Here is a 15873-nt window from a genome sequence, read left to right on the forward strand (position 1 = left end):
CCCACCCTACATCCTTCCCCTGGCCTGGAATGCCCTCCCTCCACACATCTGCCAAGCTAGCTCTCTTCCTCCTTTCAAAGCCCTACTGAGAGCTCACCTCCTCCAAGAGGCCTTCCCAAACTGAGCCCCCTTTTTCTTCTCCTCTTCCCCATCCCCCCCACCCAACATCCTTCTCCTCCCCACAGCACCTGTATATATGTTTGTACAGATTTATTACTCTATTTATTTTACTTGTACATATTTACTATTCTATTTATTTTGTTAATGATGTGCTTCTAGCTTTAATTCTATTTGTTCTGATGACTTGACACCTGTCCACATGTTTTGTTTTGTTCTCTGTCTCCCCCTTCTAGACTGTTAGCCTGTTGTTGGGTAGGGACCGTCTCTATATGTTGCCAGCTTGTACTTTCCAAGCACTTAGTACAGTGCTCTGCACACAGTAAGCACTCAATAATTACGATTGAATGAATGAATGAATGAATCATGATGTTGTGGAAAGAGTATGGGCCTGGGCATCAGAGCCCCTGGGTTCTAAACCCAGCTCTGCCAAGTGCTAGCTGTGTGTGACTTTTGGCAAGTCATTTAACTTCTCTGTGCCTCAATTTCCTCAACTGTAAAATGGGGATTCAATCCTCCTCCCTCCTACTTAGATTGTGAGCTCCATGTGAGACAGGGACAGTGTCCAACCTGATAAATTTGTAACAACCTTAGTGCTTAGAACAGTGCTGTATACATAGTAAATGCTTAAGCAACAAGGCGTAATGGATAGAGCCTGGTCCTGAGAGTCAGAAGGTCATGGGTTCTAATCCTGCCTCAGTTACTTGTCTGCTGTGTGACCTTGGGCAAGTCACTTCACTTCTCTGTTCCTCAGTTCCCTCATCTGTAAAATGGGAATTGACACAGTGAGCCCCACATGGGAGTGCATCCAACCTGATTTGCTTATAGCCACCCCAGTGTTTAGTACTGTACTAAGCACAGTGCCTGGCACATAGTAAGTGCTTAGCAAATATCACTATTATTATTAAATACCACTAAAACAAAACAAAAACAGTGTTATAAATGGGAGACTGATTCCTGAACTAAGGTTGGAGAGCCTATTTCCCCTCAATTCACTAAGAATTTTTTACCGAATCGATTATAGATGAGTGATACAGTTAGTACGTATATTGAGATCTTGTAATCAAAAGTGAAATGGACATATGGACGCTTCTGGTAATTGTGCCTCACAATCAAGAAACCCCCTTCCCAACAGCTTCTCTTCAGCCTCCCCTGCCCTCTCCCTCCTGCCCTCGTTAAACTATTTTTCCCATTTTCCATCTGTCAACACTCTTCCTATTCTCCAGTGGCTTCACTGCACCTCTCCAACCTCCACCCATGCCCAGGTTGCTGTGTCAAAAAGGAGAGTAGCGTGTGAAGCGGAAACCATCATGCTGTAAATCCGGAACAGATTGCTAATTTAGAAATGTTCATTCATTCATTCAATCGTATTTATTGAGCGCTTACTGAGTGCAGAGCACTGCTCTAAGCGCTTGGGAGGTACAAGTTGGCAACCTATAGAGATGGTCCCTACCCAACAGCGGGCTCACAGTCTAGAAGGGGGAGACAGACAAAACGAAACATATTAACAAAATAAAATAAATAGAATAAATATGTACAAATAAAATAAATAGAGTAATAAATATGTACAAACATATATACATATATACAGGTGCTGTGGGGAGGGGAAGGAGGTAAGGCGGGGGAATGGGGAGGAGGGGGAGAGGAAGGAGGGGGCTCAGTCTGGGGGAGGGGGCTCAGTCAAATGTTGCATATGTTACTCTTTGTCTCAGCTGCGATCTTGCTTGACTTGCATGTAGACCTTCTGAATCCATTTCTTGTGCCCTCATAATGGTGAGTATTTATGGTGCAGAATAATAACCATTTCTTATACCATTGTTGTTGTTGTGTTATGCTATTGTCGTGTCCGACCTATAGTGACACCAAGGATGCTTCTCTCCCAGAGCACCCCACCTCCATCTGCAATCGTTCTGGTAGTGTATCCATAGAGTTTTCTTGGTAAAAACATGGAGGCTGTTTACCACTGCCTTCTTCCGTGCAGTAAACTTGAGTCTCTGCCCTTGACTCCTACCCATGCCGCTGCTACCCAGCACGGGTGAGTTTTGACTTGTGGCAGATTGCCTGCCACTCGCTAGCCACTGCCCAAGCTAGGAATGGAATGGATAGGCCTCTGCTTGAGTCTCCCTCCCACAGTTGAGACTGATAGAGTACTGGAAACTCTCCAGGTGCCACCCTGAGAGGTGCTTTTTCCATTACACTCAGGAAAATCCAACGAGGTCCCCCCCTGTAAACTGTAAGTTTCCTGTCTACCAACTCTCTGTTGTACTCTCCCAAGGATTTAGTACAGTGCTCTGTACACAGTAAGTTTTCAGTAAATACGATTGATCGATTAAAGTACCCTCTATATGGTATGCTCACAATAAGTACCATCGATTGATTGATTAATTGATGATCATATTCCAAAACCCTCTATTCACAGATTAATTCCTTACTTCTCAACCTGTTGACCACCACTATGCTCATGCAGTGTTGCTGATAGAGAAGATTCGGAAAATGCACTCTGATGGACATGAAAAAAGCTGTTTAGTCGTACACAAGTTCTCCAGTGAGGCAGGAATTTTGTTTTTGGTTTAACCAATCAAACAATGGTATTAATTGAGCACTTATTGTGTAACTGTTATTACAGAGCACTGTACTAGGTGCTTGGGAAAGTACAATACTGTGTAGTTGGTAGACATGCCTTCTAGTGGAGAAGGGAGCCATGAAAATAAATTACAGACAGGGGAAGCAACCGAGTATGAGGATGTGGACATAAGTGCTGTGGGGTCGGGGATGAGTTGAGTATTAAGGAAATCTTTCACTGCACCACAGATTTTGCCTATGCAAAAACAGTTTCTTCAGACACCATGGCTTAGCTGTAACCAGACTCACATAGCTAGAGGGTTGTTCCCTAATTCTCTAGCAGCATTCTAGCCAAAATATATAGTGAAAGCACAAATTAGGGTAGAGCTGAGTGTCCAAGGAATTCGAAAGGGTCAGTGATGTCTGCTGCTACTGTCGAGGATTCAGAGATATTTTATTCTGATGAAGGGGGGACTGGACGAGAGAATGTGGATGATGCAGCATGAACCATCATCACTGTGGCACAACCAACTCAAGGGCATATCCTGCTGGTGGCAGAACAAACCTTTCCCCTCTTAACGATTGGTGTCTGAGGACTGTTTACCAGAATGATTAAGGCCCAGAAAAAGTACCCGACTATATTTTCATGGGAAAAATGCTTAAGCGTGCCGAAGAGCACCTCTCAAAGATACGCACACTGATGGATGTTGTTTCACCAGCTCTAACGCCATCTTAGATCTGAAGGATGACTCTACCATGTGGAAAAACACAGAATTGTTATTCACCAAATCCCACAACACAAGGATGAGGGGCCACCCATTGAATCTTGAAGGTGTTAGATTTAAAATAAACAAAATAAAACTCCTCTTTGCGCCACGGGTGGTAAACATGTGGAATTCATTTCGACAGGAAGTTGGTCAGGCTGAAAATATCAATAGGTTCAAGAAGGATTCAGAAAAATTCTGGGATGGACTGTCCACTGTGGACTACTAGAGGAAAATGCTAGGGAGTTTTAATTGATCCACCAATGTTAGGTCCATGATAAAAGGAACAATTAGGAGTGTTAAAAGTGTGCGTCTATATGGTTGCAAATCAAAGAGGAGAACTGTCAAATAGACTTTATTATGGTATTATGTGCCAGGCACTTGTACTGAGCACTGGGATAGACACAAGATAATTAGGTTAGACACAGTCCACATCCCACGTGGGGCGCCCAGTCCCCATTTTACAGAGAGGTAACTGAGGCACAGAGAAGTTAAGTGACTTGTCCAAGGTCACACAGCTGGTAAGATGCAGAGCTGGGATTAGACCCCAGGTCCTCTAACTCCTAGGTCCATTCTCTTTCCACTAGGCCTCACTGCTTCCTAGATGGACCAATAAATCTACTGGTAATACAAAATAGAACAATAAAATTAATGGAAATAATTCCTGCCCCCAAGGAATTTTCAGTCCCGGAAAGGGGCAAACACTATCATAAAGTACAGCTAGGAGAATGTCTGCCCCAACGTGGCATATCTCGTGTACTTATAAACAGGTGGTTCTGTAGGGGCTAAGTGATGTTGAAAGAATGGTATCCAATCCAATCCCTCCTCCAGTGGGAATTGTTCTCTAGGAATAAGCTGTACCACAGTGTCACATCACCATTAGCTCCTTAGTTCCTCTGGGAAAAAAAAACAAAACAAAAAAAAACAAGCAAATGAGCCTGTGGAAGTTTAAAACACATAAACATGTCCAAAATAAAGAAAGAAGCGAGAGAAGACTGATTTATCAAGGGAAGTGGTTTCTGGGTTCTAATCCTGGATCTGCCATTTGTCCATTGTAGGACTCTGGAAAAGTCACTTCATCCCTCCGTGACTCAGTTACCTCATTTGTAAAATGGGGATTAAGACTGTGAGCCTCACGTGGCACAGGGACTATGCCCAACCCGATTATCTTGTACCCTGGCGCGTAGTATAGTGCCTGGCATATAGTAAGTGCTTAACAAATATTATTATTATTATCATCCTCATTATTATTTAACTCCTAGGATTTGAGAGCTAAGGGAGTGGGAGAAAAATAGAGCATTTTGGAGATATTGGGAAGGGAAAAAAGACTGAGAGCATATGGAAAATGCAAATCCACTCTGCACAGATAATAAGTGCGGTATTTGTTAAATGCTTATTATGTGCCAAGCACTGGGGTAGATGCAAGGTAATAAGATCAGATGCAGTCCCCATCCCAGAGAGGGCTCATGGTCTAAGCAGGAGGGGATAATGTGGTGAAATAGACTTTTTCTGTAGTGGCTGGAACATTTTCCTGTCATTGAACTCTGTTTGACAGGGCATGGTTCCTCACTGGGAGGTGGTCATGAAGATTCATGCCCCAGAGACATTTGAAGCCGGAGAGAGAGGACAGAGTTCCCATCTCATAAGAAGGACTCATCTACTGAGTCGAGGAGTTAGAAGGACCTCGGTTCTAATCCATGCTCTGCCACTTGTCTGTTGGGTGACCTTGGGCAAGTCACTTAACTTCTCTGTGCCTCAGTTCCCTCATCTCTACAATGGGGGTTAAGACTGCATCAGCCTCCTCTCTGATCTCCCATCCTCCTGTCTCTCCCCAGTTCAATCCATACTTCAAGCCACTGCCTGGATTGTCTTTGTGCAGAAATGCTCTGGGCATGTTACTCCCCTCCTCAAAAATCTCTAGTGCCTACCAATCAACCTAAGCATCAGGCAAAAACTCCCCACCCTCGGCTTCAAGGCTGTCCATTACCTTGCCCCCTCCTACCTCACCTCCCTTCTCTCCTTCTCCAGCCCAGCCCACACCTCCACTCCTCTGCCACTAATCTCCTCACTGTGCCTCATTCTCACCTGTCCCACCATCGACCCCTGGCCCACGTCCTCCCCCTGGCCTGGAATGCCCTCCCTCCGCACATCTGCCAAGCTAGCTTTCTTCCTCCCTTCAAAGCCATACTGAGAGCTCACCTCCTCCAGGAGGCCTTCCCAGACTGAGCCCCCTCCTTCCTCTCCCCCTCCTCCCCCTCCCCATCCCCCCGCTTTACCTCTTTCCCCTCCCCACAGCACCTGTATATATGTATATATGTTTGTACATATTTATTACTCTATTTATTTATGTATTTTACTTATACATATTTATTCTATTTATTTTATTTGGTTTATATGTTTTGTTTTGTTGTCTGTCTCCCCCTTCTAGACTGTGATCCCGCTGTTGGGTAGGGACCATCTCTATATGTTGCCAACTTGTACTTCCCAAGCGCTTAGTACAGTGCTCTGCACACAGTAAGTGCTCAATAAATGCGATTGAATGAATGAATGACTGTGAGCACCATGTGGGACAGGGACTGTGTCCAATATGATTCACTTGTATCTACCCCAGCATTTTGAACAATGCCTGGCACATAGTAAGTGCTTAATAAGTGCTTAACAAATACCACTTAAAAAAAAAGTTGAGGCACGGGATGTGTTGCATTTTCTTTGCCGTGTCACAATTCTTAGGAGGAGGGCCCTTAATACAGAGCTCCGTACTAGGAGTCACTCCATATATACCACGGATTAATTTATGGATTGTTCATCTTAGTTGCGGACAAGGAAGAGAGACAAAAGGAGATAGCTCTGAGTTGAGCCAAGAGGAGAAAGGGGAGCGATGTCCTTTCTCTCCACCTCTTCTGTGTGACCTGTTTCTAATCAGACCCATGAATCCTCTGGTGAATATCTGCTCGGCCTGAATTATTGGATCTCAGTCCCAGAAGCCTGCCTTAAAGGCAAGCAATTATTACCTTTTATTATGACCCTTTTTCTTTTCCCTTGGGTGTTTCAAGTAACATATAAACCCTACACCAGGAGACTGGATACTACTGATGAGGAAAAATTTACAAAGTATTAAATTACTGCTGAGCCAGCAGGAGCGCTTTTAAATACTGTTCAGATGACTAAACAGTGTGGGTCAGGAAGGAATTTAATGGGATGATGACTCAGCAGCTCCCAGTGACTCGCCCCATGCCGGATGATGAGGAATGCAGCGAGCGAATGGTCCACTGATGAACCGGCTCTCCCACTTGGGGCTGATTGACCGCACCAGCACAGCTGCCCGACAACTTGCCTTGCCTTTTCTGGGGTGGCAGTGAGTTGCCGTTAAAGAATGAAGATGAAGTTTCCTTAAAGGGAAGACATGCACTCACTAAGAATTGAACACGATAAGGGAAACAAAAAACGCGATTCTTGTTCCCTCTCTGTCCTGATTGAGCTTGGAGTGTCATCCGAGTCAATCGATGGTATTTAGGCATTCTTTCATTCCATTGTATTCATTGAACACTTACTGTGTGCGGAGCACTGTAATAATAATAATAATGATGATGACGGTATTTGTTAAGTGCTTACTATGTGTCAAACACTGGGGCAGATATAAGGTAATCAAGTTGTTTCACTTGGGTCTCACAGTCTTAATTCCCATTTTACAGCTGAGGTAACTGAGGCACAGAGAAGTTAAGTGACACAGCTGATAAGTGGCAGAGCTGGGATTAGAACCCATGACCTCTGACTCCCAAACCTGGGCTCTTTCCACTAAGACACGCTGTTTCTGTGTACTAAGCAGTGGAGAGAGCACCACATAGTAGAATTGGTAGACATGTTCCCTGCTCACAACGATCCTTGAAAAAGACCCCACCTCGTGGGACCTCAGGAAAGTTTTAGGATTTGTTAAGGATCCAAGAAGCCTTTTCTCTCATTTTCCCACCCAATTCACCTTCCTTTCTTGCAACACTTTTTCACTGGGGAAGTAGCATGGGCCTAGCAGTCAGAAGGTCATGGGTTCTAATTCCGGCTCCGCCACATGTCTGCTATGTGACCTTGGGCAAGTCACTTCACTTCTCTCGACCTCAGTTATCTCATCTGTAAAAAATGGGATTAAGAGTGTGAGCTCAATGTGGGACAGGGATTATGTCCAACCTGATTTGCTGATCTACCCCCTTGCTTAGTACGGTGCCTGGCACATAGGAAGCACATAACAAATATCATAATTCATTCATTTAGTCATATTTATTGAGTGCTTACTGGGTGCAGAGCACTGTATTAAGTGCTTGGAAAGTACAATTTGGCAACAAATAGAGACAATCCCTACCCAACAAAGGGCTCACAATTATTATTATTACCCCTTAAGTGCTTTGATAAGCCCCCCGCCTCCAGCCCAGGCTCTACAGCACTAACGTACATAACGTTATACTCCGCTGCATCCCTTACCTATTAATTCCTAGTTTAATGTCTGTATCCCTTACTAGGTTGTAAGATCCTTGAGAGCAGGGATTGTGTCTACCAACATTATTGTGTTGAAAACTCGTGGGCAGAGAACATGTTTGCTAATTCTGCTGCATTGTGCTTAGTACAGCTCTGCACCTAGTAAGTACTCATTAAATACCATTGATTGATTAACTGTACTCTCCTCAGTGCTTAGTATAGTGCTCTGCAGTCAGGAAGCACTCAATAAATACCACTGATTGGTTGTCAGCGAGGAGTTGGGAGTGACCAGTCTTTCCTTCATCAATCAAAAATGCCTCTCAATTGTCGGCAAAGCTCTTCACCAACATTCCCTTCATACATAGCACCTCTCTTCACTCACTGCTCCCCATCACACATTCTACACTTCTCCCAAGGTTTCTTCCTAACTCATTCATTCAATCTTATTTATTGAATGCTTCCAGTGGTGAGGAGTTTTTGTAAGATACTGGAGTTTTTTTAAGAGGTGGTTGACATGTCCTGAATGTTTTTGTAGAAAATGATCTAGGCAGCAGAGTGAAGTATGGACTAGAGTAGGGAGAGACAGGAGGCTGGGAGGTCAGCGAGGAGGCTGATGCAGTAATCCAGATGGGATAGGATGAGTGATTGCATTAATGTGATAGCAGTTTCAATGGAGAGGAAAGAACGGATTTTAGCGATGTTGTGAAGGTGGGACCGACAGGATTTGGTGACAGATTGAATATGTGAGTTGAATGACAGAGAGGAGTCAAGGATAATGCCAAGAGTATGGGCTCGTGAGACAGGAAGGATAGTGGTGCTGTCTACAGTGATGGGAAAGGCTGGGGGAGGACAGGGTTTGGGTAGGATGATAAGGAGTTCTGCTTTCTAACTATACTGCTCTCTTGACTCTCCCACCTTTAACCTCTTATCATGCTGTTCCTTCAGCCTGGCACTCTCCCCCAACCCAAATCTGCCAGATCACAGCTCTCCCCATCTCCAGAGCCTTCTTAAAGCTCCCACCTTCTCCAGGAGTTCTCCCTAATTAATTAACAATACCTTAATCACCTTCACCCAGGAGCCACCATTAGTACTTCCATGTATAATTCCTATTGACAGTACATATGTACATATATTTATTTGTATTCAATTTTTATATTCAATTATTTATTCTGCTATTTCCTCATCCATTCATCCATTCATTCATTCAGCTATTTCATCCTGACACCTCTGTCCTATTACCCATTGATACCTGAAAAAATATCAACTTTTTATCTTGAAGGCAGGGATGAAAAGGGGACCAGGATTTTAGGTAAGATGAGGACGGGGAGTACAAAAGCTTCCTGAAGAGGATACCACCATTTGGGGTTGTTTCAGCCCTGATTGGAAGCTCCCAGGTCTTGCCAGATACCTGTAATGAGCCAGTCTGGGCATCCGGCTCAAATAATAATAATAGTAATAATAATAATAATAATAATAATAATAATAATAATAATAATAATGGCATTTATTAAGCACTTGCTATGTGCAATGCATTGTTTTAAGCGCTGGGGAGGTTACAAGGTGATCAGGTAGTCCCACGGGGGGCTCACAGTCTTCATCCCCATTTTACAGTTGAGGTAACTGAGGCCCAGGGAAGTGAAGTGACTTGCCCAAAGTCACACAGCTAAGTGGAGGAGCCGAGATTCGAACCCATGACCTCTGACTCCAAAGCCCATGCTCTTTCCACTGAGCCACGCTGCTTCTCATAGAGATGTGGTGTGATAATGAGGAGTAGCTACTGGCTTTAAGACTCTGTCTTAGAGTGCATCTGAGCATGCTCAACACATTTCGTATATTCCACCATTCTGCTTCTCACTCAATCAATCAATCAATCAATCGTATTTATTGAGCGCTTACTGTGTGCAGAGCACTGTACTAAGCGCTTGGGAAGTACAAGTTGGCAACATATAGACACAGTCCCTACCCAACAGTGGGCTCACAGTCTAAAAGGAGACTCCATGTTTATACTCCATGTTTCCCCAGTTCCAGATTTCTCCACATCAGTAGGAGCAGCAATCCTTTTGTTAGACAGATGCAGACCATGCCCAGTTGTTGCCTCAGTTTTATATAGGAGGAACAAGCAAATTACCACAGGAAAGAGAAGCAAGCTGGCCAAGGCCAACCCTCACTAAAGGTCTGGTTTGTGATTGTCCTTGTGAGACCTGTCTGCCATTTCCTCCAGGAGGCAACTCAGGACTTCAATACTGTGCAGTCCTTTTGGCATTACACTAAAGCCAGAGCTTTGTTCTGGGAAGCCGTATGGTCTATTGGAAAGAGCACTAGCCTGGGAGCTGGAGGACATGGGTTATAATCCATGCTCTGCCACTTGCTTGCTATGTGACTATGGACAAGTCATTTAACTGTGTTTCAGCTACCTCATCTATAAAATGGGGGATTAAATCCTCCTCCTTCCTACTTAGACTATGCTTTGTACAGTGCCTGGCATATAGTAAATGTTTAACAAGTATCACAAAAGTAAACAAACAACAAAAAAAGACATGGCGTGGCCAGAATCTAAAGGATTTTGAAATCCTGTAGAGATCTGATCCCTGTAGGTGGCTTATAAATCTAGCATAGAAATGTTTCAGCATTTACTTTAATTCAACATTAGTTCTGGGAAGGACCCAGCTGACTCTCACTGCAGTCGTTTCCATTATGGGTGAAAATAACCATCCACTTCTGAGAGGACTGGAATAGAGAATATATAGAAGACCCTCCCTTTGGTTTTTCAAGAAGTAATTGGAGTATCTATAAGTATCTACATGTGGGAAATGTAGATTTATTTTTCAAGACAAATGCTTAAAAATAGGATAAATCCGCATGTAATGAACTCGACGATGATCATCAAAGCCCTCCTGAAATCATATCTCCTCTAGGAGGGTTTCGCTGATTAGTGCTTAAATCTTTCCAGGTTATACCCCGCAACTGCCACTTGAGCATTCTGGTCCCTCCTGAATACCAGGTATTCTCAACCTACCACAATAATAATGCTAACAATAATGATAATAAAGTTATTTGTTAAGCACTTACTATGTGTCAAGCACTTTTCCAAGTGCTGCGATAAACACAAGGTAGTTGGGTTGGACACAGTCCCTTTCCTTCGTGAAGCTCACAGGCGGCTGGAGAGAAGAGGAACCCCATTTTACAGATGAGAAAACTGAGGCCCAGAAAAGTAAAGTGACTTACCCAAGGTCACCCAGAGGAGAAGTGGCAGAGCCAGGATTAGCACCCAGGTTCTCTGATTCCCAGGCACATATCTTTCCACAGGCCATGCTGCTTCTCACTTATGTACATATCTAACATACCCAATTACTTAAGGGCTAGCTCAGGTAACATCTCCCCTTTCCCTTCTTCCTCCTTCCTGTGAATTATTTTAGTGCCTGTCTTCCCTGTTAATTATAAGCTCCTTGAGAGCAAGGATCATATCTAATAACTTTATCGTATTCTTCCAGTAGTTCTGGACAGTGTTCTGAACACAGTAGGCTCTCAATAGATACTATTAACTGACAAAACAAATCAGAAAGCACCTCCAGAAATAGGAGATATTCTTCACTGATTTGGGTTTTAGCTTTTATGACAGGGTTTGGAGTGCTCAAGTGCTTAGTACAGTGCTCAAGCGCTTAGTACAGTGCTCTGTGCACAGTAAGTGCTCAATACTATTGAATGAATGAGATCATGGTTATGTTGGAAGTAGGTAGAGAGTGGTGAGAAAGCTAGATAAGAAGTGGATGTAAGGGAAAAAAAAACCACCCTTGAATATTACCTTGATAGAGGGAACTTTAAGTAATTTAGAATTCTGACTGCAGGTTAATGACAGCAGAAATGGTCATGTTGAAACATCATGGCTTTATTTAATCTTTGCACCTCAATAATCCTTGGAATGCATTGCAAAGTTTTTCTTCTGTCATTTAAGACATCACACCTCTACTTCATTGGACTTGAGTCTCTCAGCTTTCTTTGCTTCCTGCCCTCACACAGTCCTGAAACAGTATTCTGGCTATTTTTAAATCAAATTGGAAAAAGGGAAAGCCAGAACATTTTGTCAATAGCATCCAAAGGCTCTGGAATTTCCTGTCCAGTCACACAGCACTTTAGCCAACAACTTCCATTTATATAAACACAACCTGGTGACTTTCCTCTCCCAAGTCAGGCAATAAGTATTTATTGAGCTCCTACAGGTGCCTACCGCTAACTAGAGAAGCAGCATGGCTCAGTGGAAAGAGCACGGGCTTGGGAGTCAGAGGTGATGGGTTCTAATCCCACTCTGCCACTTGTCAGATTTGTGACTTTGGTCAAGTCACTTAATCAATCAATCAATCAATTGTATTTATTGAGCGCTTACTATGTGCAGAGCACTGTACTAAACGCTTGGGAAGTACAAATTGGCAACATATAGAGACAGTCCCTACCCAACAGTGGGCTCACAGTCTAAAAGGGGGAGATAGAGAATAAAACCAAACATACTAACGAAATAAAATAAATAGGATAGATATGTACAAGTAAAATAAATAAATAAATAAATAAATAGAGTAATAAATATGTACAAACATATATACATATATACAGGTGCTGTGGGGAAGGGAAGGAGGTAAGATGGGGGGGATGGAGAGGGGGACGAGGGGGAGGGGAAGGAGTCTGGGAAGGCCTCCTACTTCACTTAACTTCTCAAGCGCTTAGTACAGTGCTCTGCACATAGTAAGCGCTCAATAAATACGATTGATTGATTGATTGATTGTGCCTCAGTTACCTCCTCTGTAAAATGGGGATTAAGACTGTGAGCTCCACGTGGGACAACCTGATCACCTTGTATCCGCCCCAGTGGTTAGAACATTGCTTGGCACATAGTAAGCCCTTAACATATACTAACATTATTATTATTATTATTAGTTTCCACATGTAGTTTCCTTAAGAAACAAGTCTCTACCCTCCAGGAATCATTCATTCACTCATGCAATCGTATTTATTGAGTGCTTATTGTGTGCAGAGCACTGTACTAAGCGCTTGGGAAGTACAAGTTGGCAACATATAGAGAACATATAGATACGGTCCCTACCCAACAGCAGGCTCACAGTCTAGAAGGGGGAGACAGACAACGAAACAAAACGTATTAACAAAATAAAATAATCTGAACAGGGAAAACACTAGACAAATCTCCAAACAATATAGATAAGTTCAGATCTGCAAAGTACGTAAATATATATGATAGAATGGGAGATGTGTGTTGGGAACTGTGCTGACAGCTGGGAGAATCAGAGTAATTAATTGGGGAGAACATCTCAGAGGTTTTAGGGGAGAAATAGAGCAGGGAGAATGTGCTATGAAGAACAGGAGGAGGAAGGTCTTTCAAATGATTAGATCAATTTGGAAAGGGAAGACACAGGCTTGAAGGAAGAGTTTTTTAGGGCATCTGCTAAGTGTTTACAAGGTACCAGGCACTGTACTAAGCGCTGAGGTAGATATAAGCCAATCAGGTTGGACACAATCCCTGTCCCATATGGGGCTCACAATCTTAATCCCTATTTTACAGATGAGGTGATTGGAGGTACAGAGAAGTGAAGTGACTTGCCCATCACCCAAAGGACAAGTGAAGTGGTGGGATTAGAACCCAGGTCCTTCTGACTCCCAGGCTTGCACTCTACACTAGGCTACGCTGAATCTATTTGTCATGCCAGAGGTGAAATGGGAGAGGAGACCGAACCAGAGTGAATGTTGGCCAAGGAGAAAGGACAAAGTCAGAAGTTTGTATTTGATCCAGAAAGTGGCTCAGAAACAGAATGTTTCACCGGGCTTTATGGTTTTTCTTATTCCTCCCTTATCTTATGATTTTTTGTGAGAATCTGTCCTGGTTTTCTGAACCCTGTAATGCCTGCTTTGGTCAAATGTAGGGATGACTGCAGTAATAATAATAATGATGGCATTTATTAAGTGCTTACTATATGCAAAGCACTGTTCTAAGCCCTGGGGAGGTTACAAGGTGATCAGGTTGCCCCACGGGGGGCTCATAGTCTTAATCCCCATTTTACAGATGAGGTAACTGAGGCACAGAGATGTGAAGTGACTTGCCCAAAGTCACACAGCTGACAATTGGTGGAGCCTTGATTTGAACCCATGACCTCTGACTCCAAAGCCTGGGCTCTTTCCTCTGAGCCATGCTGCTTCTCAGCAGTAGCAAGCAAGGTAAGTTGTTCCCTCAAGAGAACCTACAGTGGGGGTAGCAGCTGAAATCCCAAACTCAAAATGGCCACCACATAATAGCATGGGGCCTGGAACCATCTCAAGATAGGCACCATACAAACTCAGATGTGCTGCCCAAACTTTGACATTTTGCATATATAGCAGCCATGTTTGTTTTGCTTTTCAGTGATCCCCGCTCCCCATCATTCCTCCCGCTGCCCCTTGAAATAAAGACATTTCTGCCTGCAGATTGGTTTTCATTTAGAGTCTGTAAGCTCGGGCTAGGAGGGGCGTGTGATGGCAGAGGGTTGGGAATGTTGGCTGAGCCAAGGAATGAAGGGTAGGCGCACAGCCTGGGAGGAGAGCCCAGCCACTGGAAGCTGGGAGCAGAAGCCTGAGACCCCAGTCACGTTGAGGGGGGAGGCGGGAGGACTAGGCATGGCTCTATTTTAGGGAACAAGTGGCATTTCCCAGAATCCTCTGCAGGGATGTAGCCAATCAATCAATCAATCGTATTTATTGAGCGCTTACTGTGTGCAGAGCACTGTACTAAGCGCTTAGTACAGTCTTTGACAGCTCCCAATCAGCATGGCAGGGAAAGCCACTATGAGGCTTCTCTGCTGCTATCCTACCATTCTCTTTCAGCTCCATGCTGCCCATAGATAATAATAATAATAACTATAATGATGACATTTGTTAAACGCTTACTATGTGCAGATCACTGTTCTAAGCGTTGAGGGGGGGATACAGGGTGATCAAGTTGTCCCACGTGGGGTTCACAATCAATCAATCAATCAATCAATCGTATTTATTGAGCGCTTACTGTGTGCAGAGCACTGTACTAAGCGCTTGGGAAGTACAAGTTGACAACATATAGAGACAGTCCCTACCCAGCAGTGGGCTCACAGTATAAAAGGGGGAGACAGAGAACAAAACCAAACATACGAACAAAATAAAATAGAATAGATATTTACAAGTAAAATAAATAAATAGAGTAATAAATATGTACAAGCAAATATACATATATACAGGTGCTGTGGGGAAGGGAAGGAGGTAAGGGGGGGATGGAGAGGGGAACGAGGGGGAGAGGAAGGAAGGGGCTCAGTCTGGGAAGGCCTCCTGGAGGAGGTGAGCTCTCAGTAGGGCCTTGAAGGGAGGAAGAGAGCTAGCTTGGCGGATGGGCAGAAGAAGGGCATTCCAGGACCAGGGGATGACGTGGGCCGGGGGTCGATGGCGGGACAGGCGAGAACGAGGCACGGTGAGGAGATTAGCGGCAGAGGAGCGGAGGGTGTGGGGTGGGCTGTAGAAGGAGAGAAGGGAGGTCTTAATCCCCATTTTACAGATGAGGTAACTGAGGCTCAGAGAAGTTAAGTGAGATAAGCCCCTTCTCATTTACCAGATGGTCACTCCTGCCAGCTATGAGACCACCTACCTGGACCCTCTCATCTCCAAGCCCCCAGCTATCACCACTGCTTGCCTACCGTGGCCTAGTGGATAGAGCACAGTCCTGGGAGTCAGAAAGACCTGGGTTCTAATCCCAACTCCACCACATGTGTGCTGTGTGACCTTGAGTAAGTGACTTCCCTTCTCTGTGCCTCAGTTACTTCATTTATTCATTCATTCAATCGTATTTATTGAGCACTTACTGTGTGCAGAACACTGTACTAAGCTCTTGGGAAGTACAAGTTGGCAACATATAGAGACGGACCCTACCCAACAACGGGCTCACAGTGTAGAGGGGGAGACAGACAAC

At 44.0% G+C, this 15873-nt stretch overlaps 1 non-coding gene across 1 annotated transcript; it reads right to left on the minus strand.

Moving 5' to 3' along the window:
- Positions 1 to 2162: 2162 nt before the first annotated feature.
- LOC119927922 lies at positions 2163 to 2300 on the minus strand. Its single transcript, XR_005450887.1, has one exon. It is a non-coding gene; the product is annotated as a small nucleolar RNA SNORA7 (small nucleolar RNA).
- Between the last annotated feature and the right edge of the window lie 13573 nt (positions 2301 to 15873).

This window comes from Tachyglossus aculeatus, chromosome 4 (genome assembly GCF_015852505.1).
Source record: "Tachyglossus aculeatus isolate mTacAcu1 chromosome 4, mTacAcu1.pri, whole genome shotgun sequence".
Taxonomy (NCBI): Eukaryota; Metazoa; Chordata; class Mammalia; order Monotremata; family Tachyglossidae; genus Tachyglossus; species Tachyglossus aculeatus.